Raw genomic sequence first — 12,081 nt, forward strand, 5'->3', positions numbered from 1 at the left:
TTGACTGTTTTTTTTTACAATTTAAAATTTGTAAACAGAGCTAAGCATATAGCAACTGACAGATTTTGATTGTAGTACTAGTATTGGCAGTAATTTCATGGCTTCCTTTCAGTACTGTGGCATACTAGTGCGTTATGATTTTACTGTTGAGATTTAGAAATATTTCATACACAAACTGTACTAATATCACATTACACAGGTAAAAAGAATGCTGGGCACAACATATATAATAATAGTACTGTGCACTTCTATAGGTCCTTTTGTCATCATTAACTGCTTGACAGCTGCCAGGAATAAAGCTTGGAAGAAAATACTATGTCCATTAGTGTTTCCATGATCAAGCCTTTATTATGGAATTTCCTAACTTTGATGTGGGTTTAATTCTGAACCTTGAAGTCAGTGGAGTTGTATCAGCTTACTCCAGTCATGAATTTCACCTTATATAATTTCAAGCTGCCATATTACAGCTTATTTGTATTTGATTTTAGTATATTGCTCGCTAAAGCTACACATGTGCTTAAAGTTAAGTGTGTGCATGTGTGTTTGCAGGATTGGGTCCTAAGGGCTGGTTTACACTTGGGGGGTGGGGGGAGATCGATCTAAGATACGTAACTTCAGCTATGTGAATAGCGTAGCTGAAGTCGAAGTATCTTAGATCAATTTACCTCGGGTCCTCATGGCGCAGGATCAACGGCCACAGCTCCCCCATCGACTCCGCTACTGCCTCTCGCTCTGGTGGAGTTCCGGAGTTGACGGGGAACGCGTTCGGGGATCGATTACTACCCGAAGTGAAGACATACCCTAAGAAGTTACACCACTTCTTTTTATGTACATTCTGTGTCACAAGAATAACAGCTGTAAAAAGTCAGGGCCATAGTATACTTTTTATATACTTGTAAGAACCAATAGAAAAAAAATCTAACCAAGGCACTATATATGGTCTTCATTGATAATGGTGAAAGAAGTGGGTTTTTTTTCTTTTTCCTTTATGTGACTTCAGAAGGGTGGGGAATATATCATACTTACTGTCTGTTCTACTAAATCACTCATAAATTGGCTTAGACTTCTCCTGTCATCTTGTGCACTTACTGCAAAATAAATGTGTCCTTTGCTCCAGATGAGTGCCTTCCTTTTCATGGATAGTTATTAAGCTTTTTAAGTTCTGTATCCATATACAATTTTTAGCTGTCACCCTTCTCCCTATAATAGTCAAAAAAATTATTTAGGTGATCCAAGCAGTATGTTTCAAAAATATTGCAGCTGGAGCAAGCAACCTTTATGGCTTTGAGCTCAATTATTTACAAAACATCTTATCCATCTGTAATTGCACCCATCGCTGGAGTTAGTGAGCATAGTTAATTAGATGTCTTCAAATCACAGATTCATAGATTCATAGATTCATAGATGCTAGGACTGGAAGAGACCTCGAGAGGTCATCGAGTCCAGTCCCCTGCCCGCATGGCAGGACCAAATACTGTCTAGACCATCCCTGATAGACATTTATCTAACCTACTCTTAAATATCTCCAGAGACGGAGATTCCACAACCTCCCTAGGCAATTTGTTCCAGTGTTTAACCACCCTGACAGTTAGGAACTTTTTCCTAATGTCCAACCTAGACCTCCCTTGCTGCAGTTTAAACCCATTGTTTCTGGCTCTATCCTTAGAGGCTAAGGTGAACAAGTTCTCTCCCTCCTCCTTATGACACCCTTTTAGATACCTGAAAACTGCTATCATGTCCCCTCTCAGTCTTCTCTTTTCCAAACTAAACAAACCCAATTCTTTCAGCCTTCCTTCATAGGTCATGTTCTCAAGACCTTTAATCATTCTTGTTGCTCTTCTTTGGACTCTTTCCAATTTCTCCACATCTTTTTTAAAATGCGGCGCCCAGAACTGGACACAATACTCCAGCCGAGGCCTAACCAGAGCAGAGTAGAGCAGAAGAATGACTTCTCGTGTCTTGCTCACAACACACCTGTTAATACATCCCAGAATCATGTTTGCTTTTTTTGCAACAGCATCACACTGTTGACTCATATTTAGCTTGTGGTCCACTATAACCCCTAGATCCCTTTCTGCCGTACTCCTTCCTAGACAGTCTTTTCCCATTCTGTATGTGTGAAATTGATTTTTCCTTCCTAAGTGGAGCACTTTGCATTTGTCTTTGTTAAACTTCATCCTGTTTACCTCAGACCATTTCTCCAATTTGTCCAGATAATTTTGAATTATGACCCTGTCCTCCAAAGTAGTTGCAATCCCTCCCAGTTTGGTATCATCCGCAAACTTAATAAGCGTACTTTCTATGCCAATATCTAAGTCGTTGATGAAAATATTGAACAGAGCCGGTCCCAAAACAGACCCCTGCGGTACCCCACTCGTTACGCCTTTCCAGCAGGATTGGGAACCATTAATAACAACTCTCTGAGTACGGTTATCCAGCCAGTTATGCACCCACCTTATAGTAGCCCCATCTAAATTGTATTTGCCTAGTTTATCGATAAGAATATCATGTGAGACCGTATCAAATGCCTTACTAAAGTCTAGGTATACCACATCCACCGCTTCACCCTTATCCACAAGGCTCGTTATCCTATCAAAGAAAGCTATCAGATTGGTTTGACATGATTTGTTCTTCACAAATCCATGCTGGTTGTTCCCTATCACCTTACCACCTTCCAAGTGTTTGCAGATGATTTCCTTAATTACTTGCTCCATTATCTTCCCTGGCACAGAAGTTAAACTAACTGGTCTGTAGTTTCCTGGGTTGTTTTTATTTCCCTTTTTATAGATGGGCACTATATTTGCCCTTTTCCAGTCTTCTGGAATCTCTCCCGTCTCCCATGACTTTCCAAAGATAATAGCTAGAGGCTCAGATACCTCCTCTATTAGCTCCTTGAGTATTCTAGGATGCATTTCATCAGGCCCGGGTGACTTGCAGGCATCTAACTTTTCTAAGTGATTTTTAACTTGTTCTTTTTTTATTTTATCCGCTAAACCTACCCCCTTCCCATTAGTATTCACTATGTTAGGCATTCCTTCAGACTTCTCTGTGAAGACCGAAACAAAGAAGTCATTAAGCATCTCTGCCATTTCCAAGTTTCCTGTTACTGTTTCTCCCTTTTCACTAAGCAGCGGGCCTACCCTGTCTTTGGTCTTCCTCTTGCTTCTAATGTATTGATAAAAAGTCTTCTTGTTTCCTTTTATTCCCGTAGCTAGTTTGAGCTCATTTTGTGCCTTTGCCTTTCTAATCTTGCCCCTGCATTCCTGTGTTGTTTGCCTATATTCATCCTTTGTAATCTGTCCTAGTTTCCATTTTTTATATGACTCCTTTTTATTTTTTAGATCGTGCAAGATCTCGTGGTTAAGCCAAGGTGGTCTTTTGCCACATTTTCTATCTTTCCTAACCAGCGGAATAGCTTGCTTTTGGGCCCTTAATAGTGTCCCTTTGAAAAACTGCCAACTCTCCTCAGTTGTTTTTCCCCTCAGTCTTGGTTCCCATGGGACCTTACCTATCAGCTCTCTGAGCTTCCCAAAATCTGCCTTCCTGAAATCCATTGTCTCTATTTTGCTGTTCTCCCTTCTACCCTTCCTTAGAATTGCAAACTCTATGATTTCATGATCACTTTAACCCAGGCTGCCTTCTACTTTCACATTCTCAACGAGTTCCTCCCTATTTGTTAAAATCAAGTCTAGAACAGCTTCCCCCCTAGTAGCTTTTTCAACCTTCTGAAATAAAAAGTTGTCTCCAATGCAGTCCAAGAATTTGTTGGATAGTCTGTGCCCCGCTGTGTTATTTTCCCAACATATATCCGGATAGTTGAAGTCCCCCATCACCACCAAATCTTGGGCTTTGGATGATTTTGTTAGTTGCTTGAAAAAAGCCTCATCCACCTCTTCCACCTGGTTAGGTGGCCTGTAGTAGACTCCTAGCATGACATCTCCCTTGTTTTTTGCCCCTTTTAGCCTAACCCAGAGACTCTCAACACTTCCGTCTCCTATGTCCATCTCTACCTCAGTCCAAGTGTGTACATTTTTAATATATAAGGCAACACCTCCTCCCTTTTTCCCCTGTCTATCCTTCCTGAGCAAGCTGTACCCATCCACACCAACATTCCAATCATGTGTATTATCCCACCAAGTTTCAGTGATGCCAACAATGTCATAGTTGTATTTATTTATTAGCACTTCCAGTTCTTCCTGCTTATTCCCCATACTTCTCGCATTTGTATATAGGCATCTAAGATACTGGTTTGATCTTTCCTCCCAGTTTTGTCCTGACTCTCCTTTCTCTCTGCCAATATAGCCCACACTCCCTCTCGTTTCCGACCCATCTCCCCGGTCTCCATGTTCCCCACTTACCTGTGGGCTTTGCTCACCTGTCCCCATCGAACCTAGTTTAAAGCCCTCCTCACTAGGTTAGCCAGTCTGTGTCCGAATAGGGTCTTTCCTCTCCTCGAAAGGTGAACGCCATCTCTGCCTAGCAGTCTTTCCTCGAATAGCATCCCGTGGGCTAGGAAGCCAAAGCCCTCCTGGCGACACCATCTTCGCAGCCAGGCATTCACCTCCATGATGCATCTGTCTCTGCCCAGGCCCCTACCTTTGACAGGAAGAATTGAAGAGAATACCACCTGCGCTCCAAACTCCTTCACCCGTACTCCCAGAGCCCTGTAGTCACTCTTGATCCGCTCAGTGTCATACCGCGCAGTATCATTTGTGCCCACATGGATGAGTAGCATGGGGTAGTAGTCAGAGGGCTGGATAATCCTCGACAATGCCTCCGTAACGTCTCGGATTACGTAACGTCCTCGTAGGGGTACGAGGCTTCTCCTCCTTTACTGTAGGGAGTGATTCCTTCTTTCCTGTATCAAGAAGAGCATAACGGTTACCTATAACCACGGCAGGAGGGTTCGGAGCAAGGGTGGAGCAGCCAGGCATTCACCTCCATGATGCATCTGTCTCTGCCCAGGCCCCTACCTTTGACAGGAAGAATTGAAGAGAATACCACCTGCGCTCCAAACTCCTTCACCCGTACTCCCAGAGCCCTGTAGTCACTCTTGATCCGCTCAGTGTCATACCGCGCAGTATCATTTGTGCCCACATGGATGAGTAGCATGGGGTAGTAGTCAGAGGGCTGGATAATCCTCGACAATGCCTCCGTAACGTCTCGGATTACGTAACGTCCTCGTAGGGGTACGAGGCTTCTCCTCCTTTACTGTAGGGAGTGATTCCTTCTTTCCTGTATCAAGAAGAGCATAACGGTTACCTATAACCACGGCAGGAGGGTTCGGAGCAAGGGTGGAGCACTGCCTGCTGCCAGAAGTAACCAGCTGCCAGTGTCCACCCTGAGCCATCTCCTCCTCCACCAGTGGTGTATCAGCAGTCCTGTGTACTGGGACAGCTACCTCAGCTGTCTCCACATGGACACTGTCGAGGAATTGCTCGTGGATTCGGATGCTCCTCAACCTAGCCACCTCCTCCTGTAGCTCTCCCACCTGCTGCCTGAGAGATTCCACCAGCAGGCACCTCTCACATTGGATGGTCCCCGCAGCCTGGATATCAGTAAGTGTAAATTGCAAGTTACAGTCTTTGCAAAACCACACCAGGATCTGGGTAGAGGCATCCATGCTCAGGCGCTCTGTCTGGCTACAGGCACAGGTGGAGGAGACAGTAGCAGTGCTGGCACAGGTGTTGCGGGTCTTCCTAACCATCGTAAGCCTCCCTCTGTCAAACTCCCGTCTGCAGCCCCTGTCAGCCCAAAAGGGTGCTGTATTGTTCCTCCTTCACCTGGAGAACTCCCTTGCGAAACTCCCTGTTAGCAGCCCCTGTTCGCAAAGGGCCTGATGAAATGCATCCTAGAATACTCAAGGAGCTGACTGAGGAGATATCTGAGCCATTAGTCATGGAAGACGGGAGACATTCCAGAAGACTGGAAAAAAGGTAAATATAGTGCCCATCTATAAAAAGGGAAATAAGGACAACCCGGGGAATTACAGACCAGTCAGCTTAACTTCTGTACCCGGAAAGATAATGGAGCAAATAATTAAGAATCCATTTGCAAACACCTAGAAGATAATGAGGTGATAAGTAACAGTCAGCATGGATTTCTCAAGAAGAAATCATGTCAAACCAACCTGATAGCTTTCTTTGACAGGGTAAGAAGCCTTGTGGATAGCGGGGAAGCAGTAGATGTGGTATATCTTGACTTTAGTAAGGCTTTTGAAACTGTTTTGTATGACCTTCTCATAAACAAACTAGGAAAATACAACCTAGATGGAGCTACTATAAGGTGGGTGCATAACTGATTGGAAAATCGTTCTCAGAGAGTAATTATCAGTGTTTCACAGTCATGCTGGAAGGGCATAACAAGTGGGGTCCCTCAGGGATTGGTTCTGGGTCCGGTTCTGTTCAATAGCTTCATCAATGATTTAGATAATGGCATAGAGTGTACACTTATAAAGTTTGCGGACGATACCAAGCTAGTAGGGGTTGCAAGTGCTTTGGAAGCTAGGATTAAAATTCAAAATGATCTGGACAAACTGAAGAAATGGTCTGAAGTAAATAGGATGAAATTCAATAAGGACAAATGCAAAGTACTCCACTTAGGAAGGAAAAACAATCAGTTGCACACATACAAAATTGGAAATGAGTGCCTAGGAAGGAGTACTGCGGAAAGAGATCTGGGGGTCGTAGTGGATCGCAAGCTAAATATGAGTCAACAGTGTAACACTGTTGCAAAAAAAGCAAACATAATTCTGGGATGTATTAACAGGAATATTGTAAGCAAGACACAAGAAGTAATTTTTCCGCTCTACTCTGCGCTGATTAGGCCTCAACTGGAGTAAATGTGTCCAGTTCTGGGCACCACATTTCAGGAAAGATGTGGACAAATTAGAGAAAGTCCAGAGAAAAGCAACAAAAATGATTAAAAGTCTAGAAAACATGACCTATGAGGGAAGATTGAAAAAACTGGGTTTGTTTAGTCTGGAGAAGAGAAGACTGAGAGGGGACATGATAACAGTTTTCAAGTACATAAAAGGTTGTTACAAGGAGGAGGGAGAAAATTTGTTCTTAACCTCTGAGGACAGGACAAGAAGCAATGGGCTTAAACTGCAGCAAAGGCGGTTTAGGGTTGGATATTAGGAAAAACTTTCTGTCAGAGCACTGGAATAAATTGCCTAGGGAGGTTGTGGCATCTCCATCATTGGGGATTTTTAAGATCAGGTTGGACAAACACCTGTCAGGAATGGTCTAGATAATACTTAGTCCTGCCTTGAGTGCAGGGGACTGGATTAGATGACCTCTCAAGGTCCCTTCCATTTCTATGATTCTATGATCTAGCATATAGTAATTCATTTGAATTCTGTGCTTTAGTATATTTCTCATAACTCCACAGTTAGGAAAGTTTCCTTACAAAAATGTTAGCTGTGGATCTCAGGAAATGTAGACAGTCAGATTTCTTGGCTTTCAAAACAAATGAATTAAAACTTCATTCTGGCATTTGCAAGCAGTGTTTGCTCTGACTTATCATCACTTACAATAAAGATTCTAGAATCAGAATTATGGCCTCGACCCTCTGGACACGTACACATATGCTTAACTTTAAGCATGAGAATAGTCCCATTGACATCGGTTTAGCTCACATGTTAAAGCATGTTCTTAACTTTAAAGTGTTTGGAGGAGCTGGGTCTTTGTTAGCAACTAGTAGTAATAGTTATAGAAATGTATATTATGGTAGCACCCAAGGGCCCAAATCAGGATAGAGCCCCATTTTACTGAGCACTCTACAGACACAGGAAAGACAATCTCTCCTCTGAAAGGCTTACAATCTAAAGTAATGGTGGACAACCTGCGGCCCGCAGGCTGCACATGGCCTGTCAGGGTAATCTGCTGGTGGGCCACCAGACCGTTTGTTTACATTTGCACAGCCACCCGCAGCTCCTAGTGGCCACGTTTCACCATTCCCAGCCAGTGGAAGCTGCGGGAAGCAGCGCGGGCCTGGCAAGAGATAGCATGGCAGAAGGCATAGAGGTGTTTAAAGTAGAAACTGACTTCCAGAAAGCAAAGGCTGGTAATTCTGGTATAGTGAAGGTAAAGGTGACAATGAACATCATGATAGGTTAGTAAATCAATGAGGTGGGATGGGGCTAAATTATAAAAGGCCTTGGATGCAGAGGTGAACGGGGAGCCAATGGAAGGATGCTGAGGGAACTGATGTGTTCAGAGCAGTGAGCAATGAGACATGAAGATGATCTTAGCAGCAATATTCTGAATAGACTGAGGGGAGCCAGGTTGTAGTAGTCAAGGTTGGAAAAGAGGAGGTTGTAGTAGCAAAGACATGAAATAACTACACTTGAGCAAGAGTTTTGGCTGTGTGGACAGAGAGGGGGAAGGCTAGATTTTAGACACTTTTAGATGTAAGAAAAAGTGGTAAGATTTAGAAATGGTTTAAATATGTGGATCCAGTGAGAGAGCCATATCAAAGACAATGCTAAGGGTATGGGCCTCAGTGACTGAGAAGAGGGTGGTGGTGTCCATAGTACCTAGTTTATTTGAAACACGGATAGATGGTAGTTTGCTATTCAGCTGCAATGTTGACTTTGCAATCCTGACAGTAATACAACTTTAGCTTTGTCAGTAAAGTAAAGAAGTATCACTTAGAAGACACGCAGGGAGGCTGTTGCAATGTTTTTAAAGTCAGTTTTGTTTAAGCCTTTTGGAGAGGTTTCTAAAATGCATGGTTTATAAAATTTTCTCTCACTCTGAGTCTTGTGCAGTTGGACTCATAGTAGGGCACTTCCCACTTACAAGTAACATTTTCAGATGTGCTCAAGTAACAGGCACCTAAATCCCATTTCAAAAGTGACTTAGGCACTTAGAGGCCTAAGCATCATTGAAAGTTAATGGCACATAGGCATCTAAGTCACTTTTGAAAATGGGACTTTAAGCCATTTCAGTACTGTTGAAAATTTTACCCCAGTCTGTACAGGAGATAACGTAGGAAAGAGTATCCGTAAAAAAATCCCTTCCAACTATCTAAAACATTTCTAAAACAGCATTTCTGACAGACATGTAGTATATACATAATGCATGATTATGGGGTGTGGTAGAAAGCAATTGTCTGGAATGACTTGTTTAACTTGCTCATGTCATTGCCGCTTTTCAGTAATTCATTCATCACAAACTTATGCTGGTAAAACCTTTATACCACATCATCATGTATGCTCTCTGTATTTACTGTACGGCAAGTCTGCCAAACTTTAAGCAGCCTTAATTGCTAACATTTGCTCTTAACACACTGCCACTAAAATTGTTTTATGTTACCGTTCGTTACTTCTGTGATCCATTAATGTGAGGCATTAAAACACAATACGAAATTGAGGAGATTTATTAAATGATTTGAACAAAGACAGTTAAAATAATGAGTTCAAGTCAGCGATGTTTTATGTAGTTATTTTTATTGCAATATGTTTTCATAGATACCTACTTCACAATGTATTTTATACATTGAAATGTTTTGATTTAATTGTAACACCATTTACAAAACTAGAAAAAGTCCAACACTTAAGATTATTTTACTGGGTGCCTTGTTTTCTTCAAGTCTGAAAGCATTCCTTAATTATATTGTGGAAGGTAAAACCAGAGCATTATAAAAGGCTAGAGAATCTCACTTTTGTTATCAAATCCATTCAATTATTGACAGTCCTGCCCTGTCCTAATGTCTTATAATGGTTATTGTTTTTCTGTTCAAAAATGGTGATACTTGGAGACTCAAACCCAGATCTGAAATGACTACATGGAAGCTGATTTACTCCAAAATCCATTTTTACATATGTCTTAAAATATGCCCCTGGTTTCTAGCAGCAGCAGCAGACTAGAAGCAGAGCAGATGTTTCTAGATTGTATCTAGGGACATGTCAATGGTATCCCTAGAAACAGAAAGATTTTGGCTTGGCAAAACAACTGGTGGCATTTTTCTCCTCATTAAAACATCAGATTGATAAAGTCCATATACTGCTGTGTTCCAAAATGTTCACGTTTTTGTAAACATTAACATTCTTATCATTTCATTGGCCCATTGCAGACCTCTAACAAACTAGCTTTTTACAGATCTCTTCCTTTCAGATCTTTCCTTCCATCAACTTGACAAGTGAGAAAAAAGTCATTCCTAAAATTGCCAGTAATGGATGCTGCTCAAGACGGAGAGATTACAGTAAACATTTAAAACCAATTCCAAGAAAGTTTTCATTCCTTCTTGAGGCTATGCCCTGTCTTGTTCCCAGTTGAGGGAATATCCAATGCCTTCTAAGATTTAGCAGTGTTCTATGTCAAAATTCTCCAACTTCAGACAGCATAGCCAGCAAAATGACAGCTTTATATGTAACTCTTGGTAGGGGAGTTTAGTAGTTTTGTAAATCCAGACTATATTCATAACTGTTGTGTTAATACGTTTCCATAAAATCATACTGAAATACCAGATGAAGTGCAAACTACTGTTTTTACACTCAGGACACCAATCTGTAAATTAAAACTAGTAAATCTTGAATGTGAAGACAAAATTGGTAATCATTTCATAAACATGCTGGCTATGTGTATATGTCTAATGCAGAAAGTGTTCCCATGGAAGATAAACAATGTCATCTTCATCTAAAATGTTGGTTTTTAATTATATGGGTCATAAATTATGTCATTAGGCAACTGGATGTGAAACTATTTAGGAAAACAAAATGGGTGTTTGAAATGTAAATTGAAACTAGACCTTTAAGACCAACGTAAATTCAGTTTTTTCAAAATGGTATTTGTCAATCTTGGGAGCAGGCTATTCAAGAGCATGTATGAAGCCTTCCAACACTGATATCCTTATTGGCTGATCTTCTCTCTCCATCTTCTATCTGTAATGTTCCCTCATTAATTGCATTGTCTGTCTGAATAGGTCTGTTAGATTTGATAGTGTCTGAGGTAGACTGTGAGTACCTATCCACTTGGCAAGGGATATTGATTGGGGTGGGACTATGAGCCTTTGCATAGGATCTTCTCTGCCATTGTATGTGAGGGGGGAAAGATAGATTTCATGGGGCACAGCTCAAAAGTGATGCAGATCTACTGCTGGACTTGAGTCTCTCCCATCAGTTAAAGAGGGCTTCTGTGGCCTATGCCTGTTCGTTCAGACACAGGGGGATTTTATATGTAAGAGAATAACTGTCTTGCCCAGAGGAGATGTTATCATATGGGGCTAAATGAGTGAGACTATAAATTCTTCAATCTTCATCTTAGGGTTGCCAACTTTCTACTCGCATAAAACCGAACACTCTTGCCCTGCCCCCTGTCCCACCTCTTCTCTGAGGCCATGTCCCGCTCACTCCATCCCCCCTCCCTCTGTCACTCGCTCTCCTCACCCTCACTTACTCACTCATTTTCACCCGGCTGTGGCAGGGGTTGGGGTGCAAGAGGGCTGAGAGCTCCAACTGGGGATGTGGGCTCTGATGTGGGGCTGGGGTGAGGGATTTGAGGTCCAGAAGGGGGCTCTGGGCTGGGGATGAGGGTTTGGAGTGTGGGAGGAGGCTCTGGGCTGGGGCAGGGGGTTGGGGATCAGGGGGGGTGAGGACTCCGGCTGGGGGTGCAGGCTCTGGGGTGGGGCTGGAGATGAGGAGTTTGAGGTGCAGGCGGGTGCTCTGGGATGGGACTGAGTGGTTTGGAGGGTGGGAGGGGGATCAGGGCTGCCTCTACACCTAGGAGTCGGACTGGGGACATGCCACTTCTTCTGGGAGCTGCACAGAGCCACGGCAGGTAGGGAGCCTGCTTTAGCCCCACTGCGCTGCTGACAGGACTTTTAATGGCCTGGTCAGCAGTGCTGGCTGGAGCCGCCAGGGTCCTTTTTCAACTGGACATTCCAGTCAAAAACCGGACAGCTACTTCATCTCCAGAGGGAAAGACGTTAAACACTGCTTAATTCAGCAGAAGGGTTTTCCTCTCCTCTCTATGAATGGGAAACTTGGGACAGGAAGCAGATTATTTGTCAATGTTAACCTGAAACTCAGACACAGTAGTAGTTAACAGGGAACAGGGAGTTAGGACTTCTGTTTTT

The sequence above is a fragment of the Chrysemys picta genome, chromosome 6 (genome assembly GCF_011386835.1).
Source record: "Chrysemys picta bellii isolate R12L10 chromosome 6, ASM1138683v2, whole genome shotgun sequence".
Lineage (NCBI taxonomy): Eukaryota > Metazoa > Chordata > Testudines > Emydidae > Chrysemys > Chrysemys picta.